General features: G+C 42.5%; 1 protein-coding gene across 11 annotated transcripts in view; it reads left to right on the forward strand.

Moving 5' to 3' along the window:
- Positions 1 to 20,050, forward strand: part of MAP7 (microtubule associated protein 7) — a 169,928-nt gene that overhangs the window by 87,968 nt on the left and 61,910 nt on the right. The gene's annotated exons all lie outside the window — the stretch shown is intronic.

Genomic DNA, 20,050 nt, shown 5'->3' on the forward strand with positions numbered 1-20,050 from the left:
CCGTGAGTTTGAGGGACCTGCTCACAGAGATGGTGCTCACTCTACTCCAGGGGAAGAACTATGCACCATGTCACTATGTCAGCTAACTAAGCTCATGGGAACCAAACCACCTGGCTTCTGGGCATCTCTGTGGAGTGGGCCAGGGACCCTGGGGATGGAGGTAGAGAAGCCCCCACTCTGTCCATAGTGAGTGAGGTACTGAGAAGTTGTCGCTGGGACAGGCGTTTCATGAGTGGGCGCCAGACCTTATCCAGATTAATTTGGAAGGAATTTGAGGTAGGCTCTTGGATTCTCATTATAAGAAGTCTCATTCTGATGGAAGCAGCAACATCTCCACAGAAACTGCACAGTGTGGCAGGGGGTCATGGAAGGAGAAAGGAATGGGGCGAGGGAGCAGTTCTTCGATGAAAATTAGATAAAAGAATGTACCTTCTGCATTATTTTTGCTGTAGGCAGTAATGTTTCTGACAAAGTGTATGTCATTGCAAAAACTTTTTGCTATAGAGAGATTATTCTCTTGATATACAAGTAAAATGTCAGTTACCCCCAGAGCTCTCAGAAGTTCACCTCTTTTTTTTTTTTTAAAGATTTTATTTATTTATTTGACAGACAGAGATCACAAGTAGGCAGAGAGGCAGGCAGAGAGAGAGGAGGAAGCAGGCTCCCTGCCAAGCAGAGAGCCCGATGTGGGGCTCGATCCCAGGTCCCCAGGATCATGACCTGAGCCGAAAGCAGAGGCTTTAACCCACTGAGCCACCCAGGCGCCCCAGAAGTTCACCTCTTGAACCCACCTGGTCTTGCCCAGCACAGTGCAAGTTTAGGTGGAGGATTTAAAAATCAGCCTTAACTATGGGGCGCCTGGGTGGCTCAGTGAGTTAAAGCCTCTCTCTGCCTTTGGCTCAGGTCATGATCTCAGGGTCCTGGAATCAAGCCCCATGTCAGGCTCTCTGCTCAGCAGGGAGCCTCCTTCCTCCTCTCTTTCTGCCTGCCTCTCCGCCTACTTGTGATCTCTGTCAAATTAAAAAATAAAAATAAAAATAAATTAAAAAGTTTGGGAAAAAAAATCAGCCTTGATGATGAGGCTAGAACACAGTGATGTCATTCATATTTATTTCTGTCTATATAGAGTGGAGTTACATCTTTGGGTCCCTAATGCTCATACAGCTGGGGCGGATGTCTTGTTATAGAGGGTAGCCATTAAGGCAGCAAAAATTGCATATAACCAGTTATTCAATGCAGAGACCTAGGTCATCATTTTTAATGTGGTCCATGTACCACTTTAATGTGATTTTTTTTTTTTTTATGATTAAGATGTTCTAAATTCAACCGGTGAGTTTTAGACAGAGAAGGCAAATGTTTCCTTGTGTGAAACACATCCCTCAGTAATGAGACAGCATGAGCTATTCTTTCATCCTTCCTACTGCTGCTGGAGGAAAGTGAATGCTTGTCGACACTGTCTTCAGGGATGAAAAACGTTGTCCTTCAGACAAATGTAAAATGGGGTTTGGGGGCATCTGGGTGGGACAGTTGGTTGAGCCTCGGACTCCGTTTTGGCTCGAATCATGATCTCTGGGTCTCGGGATCAGGCTCTGGGCTCCACGTAAAGTCTGCTTGGGAGTCTCTCTCCCTCCGTCCTTCCTCCTCTCTTCTCTCTCTCTCGAATGGATTAACCTTTTTTAAAAATCAGTTTTTCTCCAATATCAATAGTTACAACATTTTTTGCTACTGAATATCTGTTTACAAAGTCAAGTTCAGCCTGCCTGCTAGAAAAATCTTGTCTCACAAAAATTGAAGAGCATATCCAGAGGAGCTAAACTGAGAAACATGTGAATGACTGTTTCTAAGACAACATATTTAAAAAATCTAAATGACTAGTTATACTTGTTTATTAAGTGAACTTCCTTTCTCAACTAGCTCTAAAACATGATCACCTGTGACCCTTATCTTATACATATTTGCTAGACTATTGTAATGTTTTAAACAAGAGCAATTCCTGATGTCGTATGGGTTCATTTGTAAATTGGCTGGTCGAGAACTGGGACACACATTCACATTATGATAATACTGCATGTAGAACTGATATCCCCAAAAGCCTCTTTCATCTATTATGTAGTAATACTGTCATACAATCTTCATGAAACAAATAGGCCCAGAGTTATTCAGCGCTTTCTAAACATCCGTACTGATGGTAAAAGGATCCTCCCTCAGGTTGCTGATATTCTGTTTTGAAAGCTGATGTTCTCCCTCTCTCTTTCTCTCAATCCTTGCCCTCCCCCCCATCCTCATTGTTTTTCTCGTTAGTCTACGCGGAGATGAAACTCCATATTACAACTCCTCTCTCCTTCACTCTTTCTAAAAAGCATGCGCCCTTTTGGACATTTCCTAAGGATCTTCATTGCCATAAAACAGTAGGTAAAATAACAAGGTTTGAAGAAGTCTTGGGCTTATACTTCGTCTGTAAACTAAAAAGAAACCATATTGCTGTATCGCTCACGGGCTGTTCGTGGTACATCCAGGGAAGTGTCTGCTGTGAGGGAACGCTCAGAGGCTGCCCTGAGAGTCCTTCACGCTTCATTAGAAATCGGAGACAGTTGGGGGCGCCCAGGTGGCTCAGTCAGTTAAGGGGCCTACTCTTGGTTATGGCTCAGGTTCTGATCTCAGGGTCCTGGGATTGATCCCCATGTCTGCTCCAGACTCAGTGTGGAGTCTGCTGGAGATTCTCTCTTTCCCTCTCCCTCTGCTCTTCCTGCTTATGCACTATAAATAAATAAATAAATGAATAAATAAATAAATAACATTTTAAAGAAAGAAAGAAAGCTCAGACAGCTCTCTAAGTATTTTCCTTTCTCACAGGGACTCTGCTGGAATTTTGAAGACAGAACAAGTTGTCTAGGAACAGGTTCTTGGATAAAGAGCAAGGCGGGGAGGCAGGCCAGGCCCTGCGACCAATATGGCCCTCCCTGGGATGGAAGGAAGACACCTTGGCTGACAGTAGTTCCTTCCTCCCCACCTCCACTTAGGGTTTGTTGATTCTTTTTCCCTTCCTCCAGGAGGAGCTAGCTGTGCGGATTGACCCTCTCAGTCTCTCTCACCCTCCTTCTGGCTTCTCCCACTGCTCTAGATACCAACTCTCCCATGGAGATTGTCAGCTGAGACATGGTCCCAGAAAATTTCCAAGGCACTTAGAAGATAGGAGTCCGTTTATCAACTTACTTTTGGCTTAGCTTTTGAGGACCGCGAAGGCCCTATAGCTTGGGCAGATTTAGAATTTGTAATTGGATTCTCTTCTTTGAAATGGGTGTAGCATACTTGAAATGAATGTACGGTTTGGAAAATAAGTATAAACTGCTTGGTCACGAGTGCTCCGCCCTGCAGAGAGCCTTTCCATCTGGCCCAGTAGTGCACCGGGCTATGCCGCCTGCCGCACGGTTGTCGTCGTGCTTTGGAGAGTTGCACAACCCCGTGAAACCGCTCCTGGCCTTGCAGACGGGCCTCCTTCCCTTTCGTTGGCTTTGTTTTCATTAGTTACTACATTTAGGTATTTGATAGGTTCCAAAAATCAGAGATCCTCGGTTTGGGGACATTTTGAGTGGGGCAAATTAAAGAAATCCAACAAATAAGTTGCCATGTCCAGTGAAGAGAAAATAAAAAGGCGAGCAGAAAAACATGCTTTAAATCTCGCCTCTTATTTCCTGCAGAGGATAGAAGAAATGCTTTGTCATCTGAGTCCCTTTTCTGGGCCTGAGTCTCTGGTTACTCGAAGCCAACTGAAGTCCTGGCTTAATTGCATTTCTTTGCACTCCAAGAGGATTGTCTTAATTATTTAATAGATTCGAACGTATGTTCAAACTACAGCCACACATTGCAGAATGTCAGTGGTGGAGTGAGTCCCCATGCAGCATGTGCGTGGAGCGCGGGGCGGGAGTCAGGGCTGTCCTCCGCGGTCTGTCCCTGATGGTCAGAGGGAGGAGCAGCCGCAGCACTCTGCTCTTCTCCACTCTTCCTCGCCTCAGAGTCTGTGATTCTGGCATTGAAGGGGGCCCTGGCTGGCCAGGCCGTGTTCGACCCTTTTGCTGCACTGCTCCATTTCCTGTGCAGAGAAACAGCTGGGTCCCAGCCCAGCCCACAGCATCTCCCATCAGAGCTGGCAGAAGCCCCCACTTGAACTGATATGGGTCTGGTTTGCAAAACTGAGCGGGGAAGGAGTCATAAATGCAGCCACCTAGAACAAAACCTAATTTGTTTTTTTAAACCTAATTTTTAGGCGTCTAATTAGCCCTAATGCTGTGGCTCCTTGCAGACCCCATTCCTGCTTTTCCCAGATGAGTAAAGCTACCTGGGATGTGGGGTTTGCTTTGCTTTGTTGTTTGGTTTGGTTTTTGGTCGTCCTCTTCCTTGGAAGTGGTTGCCTTCTTGGCGGTGGCCAGACTAGCAGAAACAAAGAGGCTTAAACTGGAGGAGATTAATATACCAACCCCAGGGACGAAGGAGCAGTGCTGGTGATAATATGAGGAAGTTAATAGCATTTGGGGCCACGGTTTCACACATTGACGGAGATGCAGAGAATTTCAGGCTACAGAGAAGGTGAGATAGGGGTAGCTGATGACTGAGGGCGCGTACTGGAGATGGTGGCATCCCTCGCAGTGAACAAAAGAACTGGAAAAGGCAGGAAAATTATCAAATGAGAGAAGAAAGGGACCGGAGAGTAAGTAGCATGATATTTCAAATAAATAGAAAGCAAATACATGTCAACACAGAAACTTTGTTTTCCAGAAATAAAAGAGGGAGGGAAGAGGCATTTTATTTTTATTTTACAGCTTTATGGACTATTTGAATTTCTAACCACTTGATAGACATTTCTTTTTTAAGATTAAAAAAAAAAAATAGGGGGGCCCTGGGTGGTTCAGGCATTAAGCATCTGCCTTCAGCTCAGGTCATGATCCCAGGGTCCTGGACTCGAGTCCTGCATTGGGCTCCTTGTTCAGTGGGAGCCTGCTTCTACCTTTCCAGCCTGCTTCTCCCCCCTGTTTGCTCTCTCTCTCTCTCTGAGTCAAATAAATAAATAAAATATCTAATTAATTTTAAAAAATGAGTTATCCAGGTGATGGGATTATAGGCCTTGCATTTTTGTCTTCATAGTCTTCCTATAGTATAGAAAAGCTAATAGATTGTTTTTAAAGTTTTTTATTTTTATTTACTTGAGAGAGAGAGAGAGCAAGCAGGGGGAGGAGCAGAGGGGAGAGGGAGAAGCAGATTCCATGCTGAGAACAGGGTCTGACGCGGGGTCCAGTCACAGGACCCTGAGATCGTGACCTGAGCTAAACTCAGGAGTCTGCTGCTTAACCGACTGAGCCACCGAGGCACCCCAATAGAAGTGTTTTGTTTTGTTTTTTTAATAAAATTAAGCCAAATCAGGGGCACCTGGGTGGCTCAGTGGGTTAAAACCTCTGCCTTCAGCTCAGGTCATGATCCCAGGGTCCTGGGATTGAGCCCCACATTGGGCTCTTTGCTCAGTGGGGAGCCTGCTTCCTCCTCTCTCTCTGCCTGCCTCTCTGCCTGCTTGTGATCTCTATCTGTCAAATACAGAAATAAAATCTTAAAAAAAAAATAAAAAAAAATTAAGCCAAATCAGTTGAAATTTTTATAGGCAAGTGTGGAATTAATATCTGTTGTGATGCCGCATTTATAGACTAGCTGACAGAGAAGGTAATACAGTCTTACCGTAACCAATGCGTGAGTCCATTGCAATGACGAAGCAGTTGGCTTCAGGCCCTTTCAGTGCTGGCAAGAGCTCTTCTAGATGACCAGCTTAGCTGGGGGGAACCCTGCATGTTCTTTTCAGAAATCCACTGGCTTCTAAATTGTTTGGAGCTGATTTCTATCACAAATTATGTTATTAAAACCCTGATCTGGCATCCTTTACTTTTTTTTTCCTCCTGACTTTGCTCTTCTACTGCTTTCAAAGCTAAATGCTGACCAGCGTTAATATGATGAGCCAACATGTGTTGTGCCCTCTGACATCTGCAAGAAATGAGAATACATAAGATTCCTGATGCACCCAACAGGAAGTCAATAGGAAGTATGCACAGAGCCCCTCAATGTGTCCAGCCTGCTTTTGAATGCCTTGAATGGAGAGCCATTCTCTAAGACACAACATAGGAGATGTTCTTACTATCTGATCACCACTTAGTTTTGTAAGCATTGTTTTTTCCCTAGGTAGTTCACACGTTGTCCTTGGTAGCCTTTTATTGTCCCCGTCCCCACTAAACATCAAATCTTCTGCCTTCTCTGAGTCTCCCCACCTTCAGAGCCCACCTGGGATCTCACCACCGGCCCTCAGTGCCATCTCCCTGAGACAGAGGTGTTGCGTGTTGCAGGCTAGAGGAAGCGGAAGCTGGAAGGGTAGGCAGGGGCCATATTTTGGAAGGTATCTGGTGGCAGAGGTGCGTGCTTGGACCTCATTCTGTAGTTAGTGGAAACTCTGTCAGATTAGAGATTACTTTTAATTGTGAATACTGGAAAAAAAAAAACCAATAACAGTGATTTAAACGAATTTGGAGTTTTCTTTTTTCTTACCTATAGGAAATACGGAAATAAACGATAACAGCAGTTCAACGATGTCAGGGCTGGGTGTCTGTTACTGCCTTAGCTTTTCCCTCATGATAGCTTCCTGGTTACAAGGCAGATGCTCTACCTTGAACATCATACCCATCTTCAAGACAAGAGAAAAAGGCAGAGTGAGGAGCCCTGCCTCCTGAGTACACCTCCCCTTTAAGGAGCATTCCTACAAACCTGGCAGTGTTCAGCTTCTTGGCCAGAACTGTGCCTTGTGGCCAGTCAGGGTTCTGTTAGGGAAGAAGCCTTATATAGGCCTTTATTAGGTAGCAAGCATGGAGCAACACAATTTGCTATGCAAATTGGCAGTATGAATTTCCAAGAGGGAAAGGCTACAGCAAGCATTTCCCCAATTGTTTTTGTTTTTGTTTTTATTTTTGTTTTTTTACAAAAAAGTACCTTTTTTTTTTTTTTTTTTTTTGGCCTTGCTTCTGTGAGATGAGCAGTATTTGGAACTTGTGGAAACATACATTCTAAAAACGACATAAGACGTAATGAAATCAAGTGCCAGCCAGTGTGGGGCAGACTGGGGTGTGTAGGAGAATTCAGAGAAGGAAAAGTGTTGGGATAGCTGGAAAAGATTACACGAGAAAGAGAACTGAGTGGGGCCATGAGAAGTGGATTGGACTCTTTTACCACGCTGTAATGGCGGATGCATGACCTTCTGCATTTGTCAAATACCAGAACAACAGAATGAACTCTGTGAACTGTGGACTTTGGGTGATAATAATACGTTGTGAACTGTGCACTGGGGGCGATAATGGTATGTCTCTGAAGGTTCATTGATTGAAATAAACGTATGGCTCCAGTGCAGGCTACTGATAGTGGGAGAGTGCGCGCTCTGTGAAGGTAGGGGCCCATGGGAACGCCTCTGAACTCTCCACTCAGCTTGGTGTGAACCTGAAACTTCCTTAAAACAATAAAAGCTATTAAAAGAAGGAAGGAAGGAAGGAAGGTAGGAAGGAAGGAAGGAAGAAAAAATAGGCAGATAGATTGGATTTAAACATTTGAAGAAATGGTGAGGCTGGTGTTCCAGAGAGAGGGGAAAATGAGCAAGGACAGAGATGTACAAGTGACGGCAGCGTAGGACAGCATGGTGAGATGGGGCTGCCCCTGATTTTAAACAACCTTGAGGATAAACATTCACTTGTGACTCAGAAGGAATTGGAATAATCTTAACCTTCCCTTATTTACCACTCATTCCTATGGCATTTTTCTGAGTTTGCATAAGAAAACTTAAAGTTGAGCATTTTACTATTATGTTCTACAGAGGAGGAAGAGTGAAATACTGATATTCTGCAGCCTTGTATGTCTGGGTTTTTTTCACAGGTTAAACTCAGTTGATTAATATTCAAAGGATTAAAATAATACTCATTTCTTTGCAAAACTGGTATTAAAACTGACTGTGTTGTTTATTTGGGATTTTAAGAACTATACATCTTTTACCTTGATCATTGTTTTGGCATTTAAGTATGAAAGCTTTTCTGTTTTGTGGCCTATAGTAATCATTTTATAAAATATTGGTATTAACAATTTTAGTTTTCTTTTTAAAGTAAATCATTATTGTGGTAAAAGTAAAAGCACCTTCTTTCAGTTGGTTACTTTAATTAAACAGAGTAATGAAGTTGAGTTCTAATTATTTTTCCCCAAGTTATTTAAATAGTTGCTTTTAATTACACACTGAATTTAATTGAATTCGGTCTAATTTGATAAACTCCCTATCCAGCTGTTGAAACTTGGAAAATTAGCTACAGTCTCCATAATTTACCATTTCCTAGTGTAAATGGAAAACTTTTAATATGGTTAGGCTTTCCCCCTCATTTCTGTCCTTTGCTCTAATCTTTGCTTAGTCATAAACATTACTCATATTATGAAGCAGAGCTCATTTGTATAATAGCTAGCCTTGTGACTGGTGATAAATCGTGGAGAAGGGAGAAGGTCCGTCACCCATAGGGATGAAGAGGCTTGCCTTTTAATCTGGTTTATGTTAATGCAGGTGGAAGATACAGCCTTTCCGGTTCTATTTATAATGTTGCCATCTGGCTGAAGGAAGGTTTTTGCTTGTTCTATTTATTTGTTTTTAGATAAAAATGTTTTGGGTTGGATTTAAAGTATGTAATGTTTGCTCCTGTCTGCTAACTACATCAGAAGGACTTTGTACCATGAATCAGCTAGCTGCTTTTATTGGTAAACAAAACAGCTTGAGAAATGATTCCCAATCACTTATACACAAAAAATATATGGGGCACATGGTTTTTTGAAATACAGTTTTCTTCATTTCAGCTAAAACAGATGTTTGTCTTTTTAACAGATTACCAAAAGGAATCTATTAAATTGCTTTGGGGGAAATGTTGGGGTTTACAAATCTCTCAAAGCTGAAATGCTTGTTTTGTAGCCTTTCTGGTATTTGCAGCCAAGGCTGTCATGTCTTCATGCTTCTCCCCATGTCGTATAGACAATATTCTGTTGTATTTGGAGTCTCTCTCTAGTTCTGTGATATTCACTATAAGTGGCACTGAGCATACCTTCCTGTTATGTGGCTGCAGATGCAATGATTTGATTTTGGGGCTTGCCTGATGTCACGTCAAAACCATCCTAAAGGGCGCCTGGGTGGCTCAGTGGATTAAGCTGCTGTCTTCGGCTCGGGTCATGATCTCAGGGTCCTGGGATCGAGTCCCGCATCGGGCTCTCTGCTCGGCAGGGAGCCTGCTTCCCTCTCTCTCTGCCTGCCTCTCCATCTACTTGTGATTTCTCTCTGTCAAATAAATAAATAAAATCTTTAAAAAAAAAAAAAAACCATCCTAAAATTACAATATTTTCTGGGTTTTTTTTCCCCACCTGGAGTGGACACAACAGGAATCTGACAATTCTTTTGGTCATGTTTTCTCTGCAGTCTTAGCAGCCTTCCAAAAATGAGCAAATGCACCCTTTTTCTTTCTACTTGTCATGAAAACTTTATCTTTCTGGGCCTTGGCTACCATTTGCTCAGAGTACACCACCCACCTTCCAGCCGTCCCTCAGCGTCTTCTTCAGCCATTTATTCAGCGTCACAGAAGTGCCAGATAGTGAACTAAAGATGGAGATCCTGAGGATGAAAACCACGGGCCCTGTCTTCAGGTTGCTCTGGTCTCTTAGAGCCTTATCTCAGAACTGCGCCTGTCTGAGCACTAGAGACGAATGCCTCAAGCTCCATTCCGTTGGAGAGCATCTCTGGTTCTTGAAGCTCCAAACAATGATGACTGTGATTACAGCTCTTTGGAGGCAAACATGTAGCCCACTCCTTATCCCTTAAATGTATCCTGATAACTTGTTTTGACAGAATTCTCTTTTGCTATTATTTAAGTCCTATTTATGCTATCCCTGTCATGTGTAATTTAACAAGCAAAAATGGAATTTTTGGTAAAAAGTTACGGATATGTCGATATTTTTGCCGTGGACATTTCGGCACAACTGCCTCAACTTTGCTTTGGAAGTTGACAGACTATTATAAATCATTAATAAATGGCTCTGTGTGCCTGTCTCCTTCTTCGTGCCTTCACATTATAGTTCAGGATGAGGAGTGATGTTTCTGGTGCGTTCTGTTCCCATGGATCACATGACTGTACACAATGCTGGCTTGTATTTATAAAATCAGTGTCTGTGTGTTGGGTTTGTATTATCTCAGTATTGGACAGATTTCTTTGTCTTTCGGTTGACTATCTCTTTCTATCACGGTCATAAATTTTTCATTTTTTTCATTATGCAGAAATGAAGTAATCAGAAAGTGACTTTCAGTCCCTCTTCATTCTGGCCGAATGAGCGCCTCCTAAACTTAAAAATCTCCACGTGGCTTATAAGCCTCTGGTGTAGTCTATTGTAGCCACCAAGTCATAACTTCTTGTTGTATCTGGAGAGCACGAAATACAAGGAAAAAGTAAATTGAATTGTTTCTTGTCAGAATGAATAAGGACGAAATGGGAGACTGATAGACATTATCAAATGTTCTTAATTGCATTTGTCTTTGCAACAAGAAATGAGCAATAGATTCTTGAGTAAAGCAGTTCCTTGTTCTTATTGCTGTGTCACGTTAAACATGGCTGGGTTTGTTGTTTTTTTTTTTTTTTTAAGATTTTATTTATTTTACTCAGAGAGAGAGAGCACAAGCAGAGGGGAGCAGCAGGTGAAGGACCCCAGGTCACAGAGGGAGAGGGAGAAGCAGATGCCCCACTCAGCAGGGAGCCCGATGGGGGGCTCGATCCCAGGACCCCGGGATCATGACCTGAGCAGAAGGCAGCTGCTTAACAACTGAGCCATCCAGGCACCCTCATGGCTGGATTTTAGACCATAGCACATGGTGGATTTATTCTGGTGTAGAAGGGCAAATTACATTCTGCACTCTTTCTCAGCATCTGTAGTTACACACGTCTCCAGGGCACAGTGCCTGTAAATCTGCATGGTGACGTGGCTGCTTCCCCATCCTGCGGCGATCTGTGAAAGATTAAAGACACCAGTGAGCCTCTGTCCACATTTTATTTCCTTGACTGTCCTGCAGAATGACCTTCAGAGCATGCCACTTGTTCCCTAGCCAGGCACATTCCCTCCATTCTGTGTTTCCTCATTCTACCCACCGCCCTTGCTCCATGGAGTGGGTGGCTGGGGTCCCATTTCCTGCAGGATCTGAAGCAGAGGAGAGGCTGAGAGCTCAGGGAGTTTCCCTGCGTGGAGCAACCTCGCAGGCTCCGTCCTGGATGGCCACAGTGACGACTCTTCTGGTTCTGTGATGCTACAGTAGCAGGCACGGTTTTCCCCCAGGTCACTGGAGTCTCTGTTTTCCTTCGAGGTCAGATATTTATCTCTTGGTACCTGTTACGGGCAAATGTGAAGATCTGAAAAATTATTAAATTAAATAGAAAGCAGAATTCTTAAGATGTCTGCTTTTAGCCTAGTTTCCTTGTATTGTTTTTGTTAAGAAGATAAGCACATTTGTATATATACTTCCAGCAGGCTTGTTATAGGCTTCGCTCTGTTTACCCAGAGTCCCCGCCCGAAGTCCCACGTGATTTATCCCAGTGACTTGCATTGCCTTCAGGGTAAAGTCCAAACTCTTGGAATTCAAGGAGTCCTTGACCTCAGCCGTGTTTTCAACTGCCTACCTTCCTAAACCCACTGTTCCAACTGCATAGTGCCTTGCTTATCTTTTCTTTTTTTTTAATTGCCCAGGTAGTTTTGCTTATGGCCTCCTCCAGCTCTCTCTGCTTCACTCTTTGCTTTTACTGATTCTCTCCATTCTTCAAAATCTTTATGCAATGAAGTCTTATATCACTACTACCCCCTTAGCACCTCCTCCCACCTCTGAATCTCTGTAATACTATCTGCATCATTTATCTGGTATCTATCTTTTATGGTATATTGATTTTTAAAAAACTGATTCATTGCTACGATTGCACGTGTTTTCCTATTGTCCCCTCCTACATTCACAGGCATCTTGCAAGTTGACGTTGTGTCCTTTGATCTTGGTGCTTGTAGTGTATGGTTCAGTGGCTGGCCCATGAGAGTATCTGTAAATGTGTATTGATAAAATTATTTAGGGGCACCTGGGTGTTGCAGTTAGGCGGCCGATTCTTGGTTTTGACTCAGGTCATGATCCGAGTGTCATGAGCTCGAGCCCCACATCGGGCTGTGTGCTCAGTGCACAGTCTGCTTGAGATTTTTTTCTCCTTCTCCTTCTGCTCCTCCCTCTTACGCTTGCTCTCTCTCTCTCTCAAATAAATCTTTTAAAAATTTTTTTGAAAGAAAATATTATTTGGTGTTTCTGAGCTTGGGAATGTAGTGGTTCTGATGATACTGTAACAAAGAGACTAACATCAGGTTTGGCTGGCTTTTTGAGGACAGTTCACCTTTTGACATAGTTTCCAATGATTACAGAGAAAGAGGAGCATAGATTCCCAAGAGGTGGGAGACAAACTGTATTTGAGAGAACATATTTATAAATGCACTTGAAAATGATGGACGTAGAGCATGTGCTTTGGGCCATAAGAGGAAGCAACTTTTCTGAGGAGAAAAGAAATTACTGGGGGAATCAGAAGTTCCAAAACACAATTTGAAGAAGTAACCTAGAAGTAAGGGTTCTGGAAGGGAAAGGTGGTAGAGGGAGACACATTAATATTTCTTCCCAGTACTAAGCACAAGGTGTCCCCGAGTCAGATACTATCTGGGCAATGCCAGTAGGAAGAAAGCTGAAGGAAAGCAGGAAATTGAACCCAGGTTTGTCTAGGGTGAACTCCCATGAGCTCTATCATTTCTTTAATTTCAGGAACAATTATGAGGCATTTAAACTGAGAAGCTCTCTATCCTGTGAACTAATCAGAAAGGTCATTAGAGAAGTTTGCATTATGGCCTTATTCTAAGGCAAATTTCATAAATAATGTTGGATAAAACCTTAAAGATCTGTGTTACAATACTCCAGGCAACTCTATTAGAATCAAATGTAATTGTCAAGTAAATAAGCAAAAGGTGATAAAGTAGAAAACTTTAGGAGAAACACTGAATTGCCTGGAAACTCTTCTGTAATCACTCTCTGTTAAGTTTTTGAACCAAAAACATTCTTTAATTGCATAACAGTGTTATACAGCCAAATTTTTCAACTAAGTGATTTGTTTAGTGTGCTGGGGGTCTGGCAAGACCACCCCAGGCTCTGTGATTTACAAGGAAGACTCAGGACTCAGCATGGAGTCAGACTCCTGCTAAGATTTATTGGAGCAAAACCAGGCCTTCCCAAGGAGAGCTCTCTAACGCCTGCTGTGTGAAGTCTTTTCTGCACAGATAAATTGAAACTATTAGGTTGAGACCTATGAAGTTGCAATATTCAACCATTTTTCACTACAAAAACATCAATTGCTGGGACCCCTGGGTGGCTCAGTCAGGTAAGCGTCTGCCTTCGCCTTAGGCTGTGATCCCAGGGACCTAGGATCAAGTCCTACATTGTGCTTCCCTCTCTGCCGGGAGCCTGCTTTTCTCCCTCTGCCCCTCCCCATGCTCGCGCTCACGCGTGTTCTCTCTCTCTCTCTCTCTGAAATAAATAAAATCCTCAAAAAAAAAAAAATGGCATGTTCCTATGGTTCAACCTCTAGTTCTGTCTTCTAGTTTACTCTCCCCCAAAGCTATTTGTATACCCTGAGCTGCATGTCCACCAAGTCCAACTGAACAATATAGCAAAGATCTCATACAGAGCTGGGCCGAATGGCTAAACTCTGTTAAAAATAGTGACAGAAAGGGGCACCTGGGTATATCAGTCGGTTTAGTGCCCACCTCTTAATTTTGGCTTAAGTCATGACCTCAGGGTTGGGAGACCGAGCCCCATCTTGCACTCAGCACAGAGTCTGCTTGAGATTCTCTCTCCCACTCTTCCTTTGCCCCTCCTCCCGCTCATGTGCACAAGCATTCTCTCTCTAAAATAAATAAATCTTTTTTAAAAAATGGTAAAGAAATATATTATCCTTGTGGATGTCAAGGCCACATACCATTCAGTGAGATTTAAACTCAGGGTGATTCCTAAGATTGTAATCCTAAATGTCTTATTAGAGTAAGCTTTTTTTACTACATTAAGCATTTGTTGAACCAGTTATTCTGATCAGTTGAGAGAGACTCTTCAGCCAGACCATACAGCCCAAAATAGAAACAAAGCAGCAAGAACCCGTGCCCTTTATGGGAAGACATGGCAAGGAATGCGGTGATCGTAGAGGACATGGATTTCACAAGCTCATTTATGGCACTTAGTGGCTGCAGGATTTTTACTAGGTGAAAGCTCCAAATGTCTGCCATCTCTCTATTTTGTTTCAGAGCGGTTTGGAGAGAGACAGAGCCCCAGACCACAAGGATGCTTCTCTGCATCCTTCCTCTTGCCTTTAACACTCTCACATGGGATACTAATGGAATAAAGCTTTCAAGCTAGCAGGAAGATCAATAGAGACTTTATAAGGCTAGCAAAGACTTATTGAGCATTGTGCTATATGACTCAGTTTTCTTTATAAAAAATGAAAGAGATTCAAATTAATACTGGAAAGTCACCTGAGTCTTTTAAAAAATGGTATTTTTTAATGGTGGGGGGGGAGGTATATTCAATCCTGTCTGCGAGTTACCTAGGATTTCCAGTTTTTTAAATGTTGGAAATCTTAAGTAAATTACTTTCATCATGTTCTCAAGTAGTGAAATTCCCTGTACTTTGTTTAAAAAAATAAGAAAAAGATTTTATTTCTCATTATTACAATGGAGTGTTTGGGTTTTGGGTTTTGGGTTTTTTGTGTTTTTTTTTTTAAAGCTCATATTTACTTAATGCAGTGGTAACTTGAAGGGCATTCTGTCTCTTCAAGCTGTCATCTAAGTCCCAGAAACACTGAGGATTACCTCTTCCAAAGCCAGGTTGTACCCTAAAAATCATACCATTAAGCCCCGCCTACTACCCTGAGGGTCCCCAGGAGGTGTGCTTGTAGCTGAGTTGGAAACCTCTGAAACCAGCAGCTGAGCCAGACTTTGCTCCCCAAGACCCTGTCACCAAGTTGACATAGGTTACTTTCCCCATTAGTGCTGCATGAGCAAAGCCCTGGGGAAATGGAAACCCAGGTTCCCACATTTGTGTAGGGAATAAGGAGAGAGCCAAAAAAAAAAAAAAATGCTTTCTACCAGTTATTGACCCTTGTAGTGAGCCCAGTGCTCTCATTAATTTACACAACCCTGAAACTAAGTGTTGTCCCTCTTTACAGAGGGGAGAATTAAGGCTGAGAGGTTAAGTGGATATGCCGAGAATTGATAGCCGGTTAAGGGCACAGCCAGCTCAGCTGACTCCAGAGCACACACCACCTCCTGGAAACTTCCAAACACACTGCTACACCATGCCAAGTGCGGCAAGTACTGTGGTTGAGGAAGGCCCAGGATCTCATCGGAAGAGAGAAAGAGAGAAAAGGAGTGTGTTAAACACCTGTTGTGCACTAAGCTCGATGGCAGATTCTTCCCACACATCTTCTCCGTTAATCCTCCCATCTTCCCAGCAGCCCTATGAGGGAGGCTATATCCCCCCACACATACCTACTCAGAGAGGTCGAGAAACTTTCTGAAGGTCACCTGAGTCCAGATCTGTTTGAGTTTATATCTTCTGCCTTATCACAATAGAGTGTTAACCAGAGAGGTTGTTGGAGAAGTAAAGATTATTACAGAGGCGGAAGGAAAAGTGGACCGATAGAAAAGTAGAAAGATAACCTGAAAACTTTAGATGAATGTCCAACCGAAAGGGTAGACATTAGCAATCATTTGTAATTTATAATTGTTAGAGTTGTCATAATATTTAATGAAGAGACCGTTTGTAAAATTACTTTTGCTTTACTAAGTTAAACTGTCATTTTTACATGAGCATTAAAAATTCTAAGATTTTTTTTTTAAAGATTTTTATTTATTTATTAGAGAGGGAGAGGGAGAGAGCCTAAGAGGGGAGAAGGTCAGAGGGAGAAGCAGATTCCCCTCGGAGCTGGGAGCCCCATGCGGGACATGATCCCTGGACTCCAGGATCATGACCTGAGCCACAGGCAGTCGATTAACCAACTGAGCCACCCAGGCGCCACTAAAAATTCTAAAATTTTCCATGCATCTTGTTGTGAGTAGGATGCAGAAGGTCTTCTGGGATAGCAATGAATTCCTGAGATCCGGATGGTAGGAGGGCAGGCGAGTGGAAGGAGGTGGAAGGAGTGGCAGGAGGAGCAGCTCCAGTGGAAGTCAGGGGTAGATCAACTGGCATTCAAGTAACCAGACCTCCAGTTAAGTTCAAGTATATTTTTTTACATTTGACTTTCAAGATTATGAGACAATTATAGCTCCCCACCCCCCAGAAAAAGCTTTTATCAGGGATTATTTGGAAAAGTCAACGGGACTGAACATGTGTTACAGTCTTTTTAATCTCCTTCATGGTGGACGGTTACATAATATCCAGTTAGGATTGATGTTTGTTGTCAGGATCTAGGGTGCCCTGCGGATATGCAGTCACCAGAGATTAAATTATGTCAAATATAGGCAAGAAAGAAAGGAATACATTTGAAATATGTTCTAGACAAATGGTTCTAATTCTTTTTCAGTTAAGTAAAAATAATATATAGCAGATCCATAAATAGCTTCCTAATTAAGGCTTTACTTACTGTGTGCCGGAGGTAGCTGTATAACAAAAAGAAAATTATAATCCTAGTACTCCAAATATGTGATACATTCTGCTTCTTTCTGTTATGTTTCTTAATAGTTAACTTCTTTATGAGTAATTTTAATAAGATTGACTTGCAGAATAAGGAGAAAGTTTCTTCTTTTAAAAGATGTACTTATTTTATTTATTTTTTTAATTTTATCTTATTTATTTATTTTATTATGATTGGGGTTTTTTTGTTTTAAATTTTTTATTTTTTTATTAACATATAATATATTTTTATCCCCAGGGGTACAGGTCTGTGAATCACCGGGTTTACACACTTCACAGCACTCTCCATAGCACATACCCTCCCCAATGTCCATAACCCCACCCCTCTTCTCCCCACCCCCCTCCCCCCAGCAACCCCCAGTTTGTTTTGTGAGATTAAGAGTCACTTATGGTCTGTCTCCCTCCCAATCCCATCTTGTTTCATTTATTTTTAAAGATTTTACGTATTTCTTTGACAGACAGACATCACAAGTAGGCAGAGAGGCAGATGGGGGTGGGGTGGAAAGCAGGCTCCTCGCTGAGCAGACAGCTCAATGCAGGGCTTGATCCCAGGACCCTGAGATCATGACCTGAGCCAAAGGCAAAGGCTTAAACCACTGAGCCACCCAGGCACCCCACAATGTATTTATTTTAGAGAGAGCATGAGCAAGAGGGCCAGATAGAAAGGAAAAGAGAATCTCAAGCAGACTCTGTGCAGAACCCAACACAGGGCTTGATCTCACGACCGTGAGATCATGACCTGAGTGGAAATCAAGAGTCAGGTGTTTAACTGCGCTTAACCAGTTGCTCCACCCTGGAGCCCTGTGAAAGGCTGTTCTATACATACTGAGTTAGAAACTTTCCGAGTTTTGAGTTTCATCGACTTTTTTGTATCTTTAGGGATCTCTCTAAAGTTGTGAGCCTAGAGCCAAGAGCCGTTAGCCTGGGTTTCACCTGCCACATGGTGACAACTGGCAACTCCTTTTTGGTAGGTGGGATGAGAGGTTACATGACAGCATTAAAGAACCAAGCATACTTGCTGATTTCCCTTCTAGATCAGTATCAGAATCAGAGCCTATCCTGGTTCCACTCATACTCCTTTCAGTTTCCCTCCCAGCCACCATCCTCCAGTGTAAGCACATACACACACCATGTAGCCCTTTTCCAGTGGTAGCTTGCCTGGTAAAATTTCAAGTGATAAGGTCCCATCAGAAGACACTGAATGAGGCCTTTTATTTGCTTTCTGCTCATTTTTTACTGTATGTTTACAGAACTTTCCTTGAAAATAAAGCCAAAAAAGCCCAATAGATAAAACTTAAACCAGTCAATGTCTGTGTTTGAAGCTATTATTTAAAGCAAACAAATCCAAAGTAAGCAATATTAAAAGATTTGTATAAGATACTTTTACTGTTTAGTCTATGATTTTATCTATATTAGTTATTATATATTAATTATAATATATAGTTAATAATAAATATAATAAAATAATATAGTGGTTAATATCTACTGATTTATTTATTTGAGAGTGTGTGTGCATGTATGCATGGTTGGGGGGAGGGAGAAAGAGAGAATCTCAACTAGACTCCCTGCTGAGCACGGAGCCCATTGAAGGGCTCGAGCTCAAGACCCTGAGATCATGACCTGAGAAATCAAGAATCAGACACTTAACTGCCTGAGCCACCCAGGCACCCCATTATCCACAGTTTTCCATGCTAATACCACAAAAATTTGGCGTATTGCTCTCTAGAGGTTGAAAGTAAATTTAGGGAATATTTTTTAGTAATTTTTCTCAGTATGTCTTAGGAACAGTTTTCAAATTTACTCTTCTTAAAGCATAATTATCATCCCATCTTTTCTGGTTCAAAAACATTGAGCAAGTAATTCCTATTGTCTCGATAATGTCCAATTTCCTTAGCCTAATGAAGAGATAATGTGTCATATGTCAGGGGCAAGGGCTCCAAACAAAGCAGGGAAGGAGTGTGAAGTGCTGAGTGGTGGGGTTGCTCTGTTAAACAATTCAAGAGGATTTTCTTATCTGTCTTATTGAGCAGAGTCCCAGAGGATGTGAAATCCATGTGGGTATCAGAGACAAGAATGTTTCGAGTCCTTGCAAAGTTCTGGGATGGACTAAGTCAGGATGACTAGAACAGAGTAATTCAGAAGGAAAGGGGTACCTTGTGGGCCATGATGGAGACCTTAGGTTTTACTCCAAGCAACATGGGAGCTATTGGAGAGTTCTGAGCAGAGGAGTGACGCCACTTGTATTTTAAGGGGATCACCCTGGCTACTACGATGAAAACAGACTAAAGGTAGTCAGTGGGAAGATCAGGTAGACTGGGTAAGAGTATATTGTAGTCACACAGGGAGGAGATGATTAGAGAGGCAGCTGGAGAGGTGGTAAAATGTTTTATAAGGTAGAGGGGAAAGAACTTACTAACAGATTGAACATGAGGATCAAGGGTGAGTCCAGGGTTTGGGGCATAATCAGATGGAAGGGCAGAATTCTCAGCTGGCGAGGAAGACCGCAGAGCAGGTTATAAGGCAGAGAGTAGGAGGCAGAAACTCATGGGCTCGGTTTTTGACATGACTTGTATCTGAGACAGTAGCAGACATCTTTTAAATATTCTTTGAAGTACACTGAAGTAATATGGGTAAAGGGTTGCCTGGGGGGCTCGGTGTGTTAAGTATCCGCTTTCAGCTCAGATCGTGACCCCTCGGTCCTATGATCGAGTTCTGTATCAGGCTCCTTGCTCCGTGGAGAGCCTGCTTCTCCCTCTGCCTCCAGCTCCCCCTGGTTGTGCTCTCCCTCTCTGAAAAATAAATAAAATCTTTAAAAAATACATATGGGTAAAGAAAGTAATGTGTTTAAAGTATGGGATCCTGCACTTGACATAACCAGAGAACTACCGGGTATGTCTGCCCCTTTATTCCTTTCCTAGAATACATTTCCCATAGTCTCTTTAATAATCTGTGTTACGGAACTTTTTCCAGTACCTGTTTCAAAATCCTAGTAAATTTTATGTCCTGGCTCCCTTCTAGTGACCCACTTGGGTATGTTCTTGGAATGTTGGGTCCCTAATGCATGAGCTTTCTAAGAACTAAGATCAGAGACTTTGGATACCAGTCATGCTTCCACGTGCTTGCTTTATGTTTAAACTGGGACCAACCTTGAACATGCTACTGCTGGAGGATCGGTTGAGCCACAGCCCTTGAGTTTGGGGTGTGTCCTTCCCACTGAGCCAGCAAGAG

Source organism: Mustela erminea, chromosome 4 (assembly GCF_009829155.1).
Source record: "Mustela erminea isolate mMusErm1 chromosome 4, mMusErm1.Pri, whole genome shotgun sequence".
Lineage (NCBI taxonomy): Eukaryota > Metazoa > Chordata > Mammalia > Carnivora > Mustelidae > Mustela > Mustela erminea.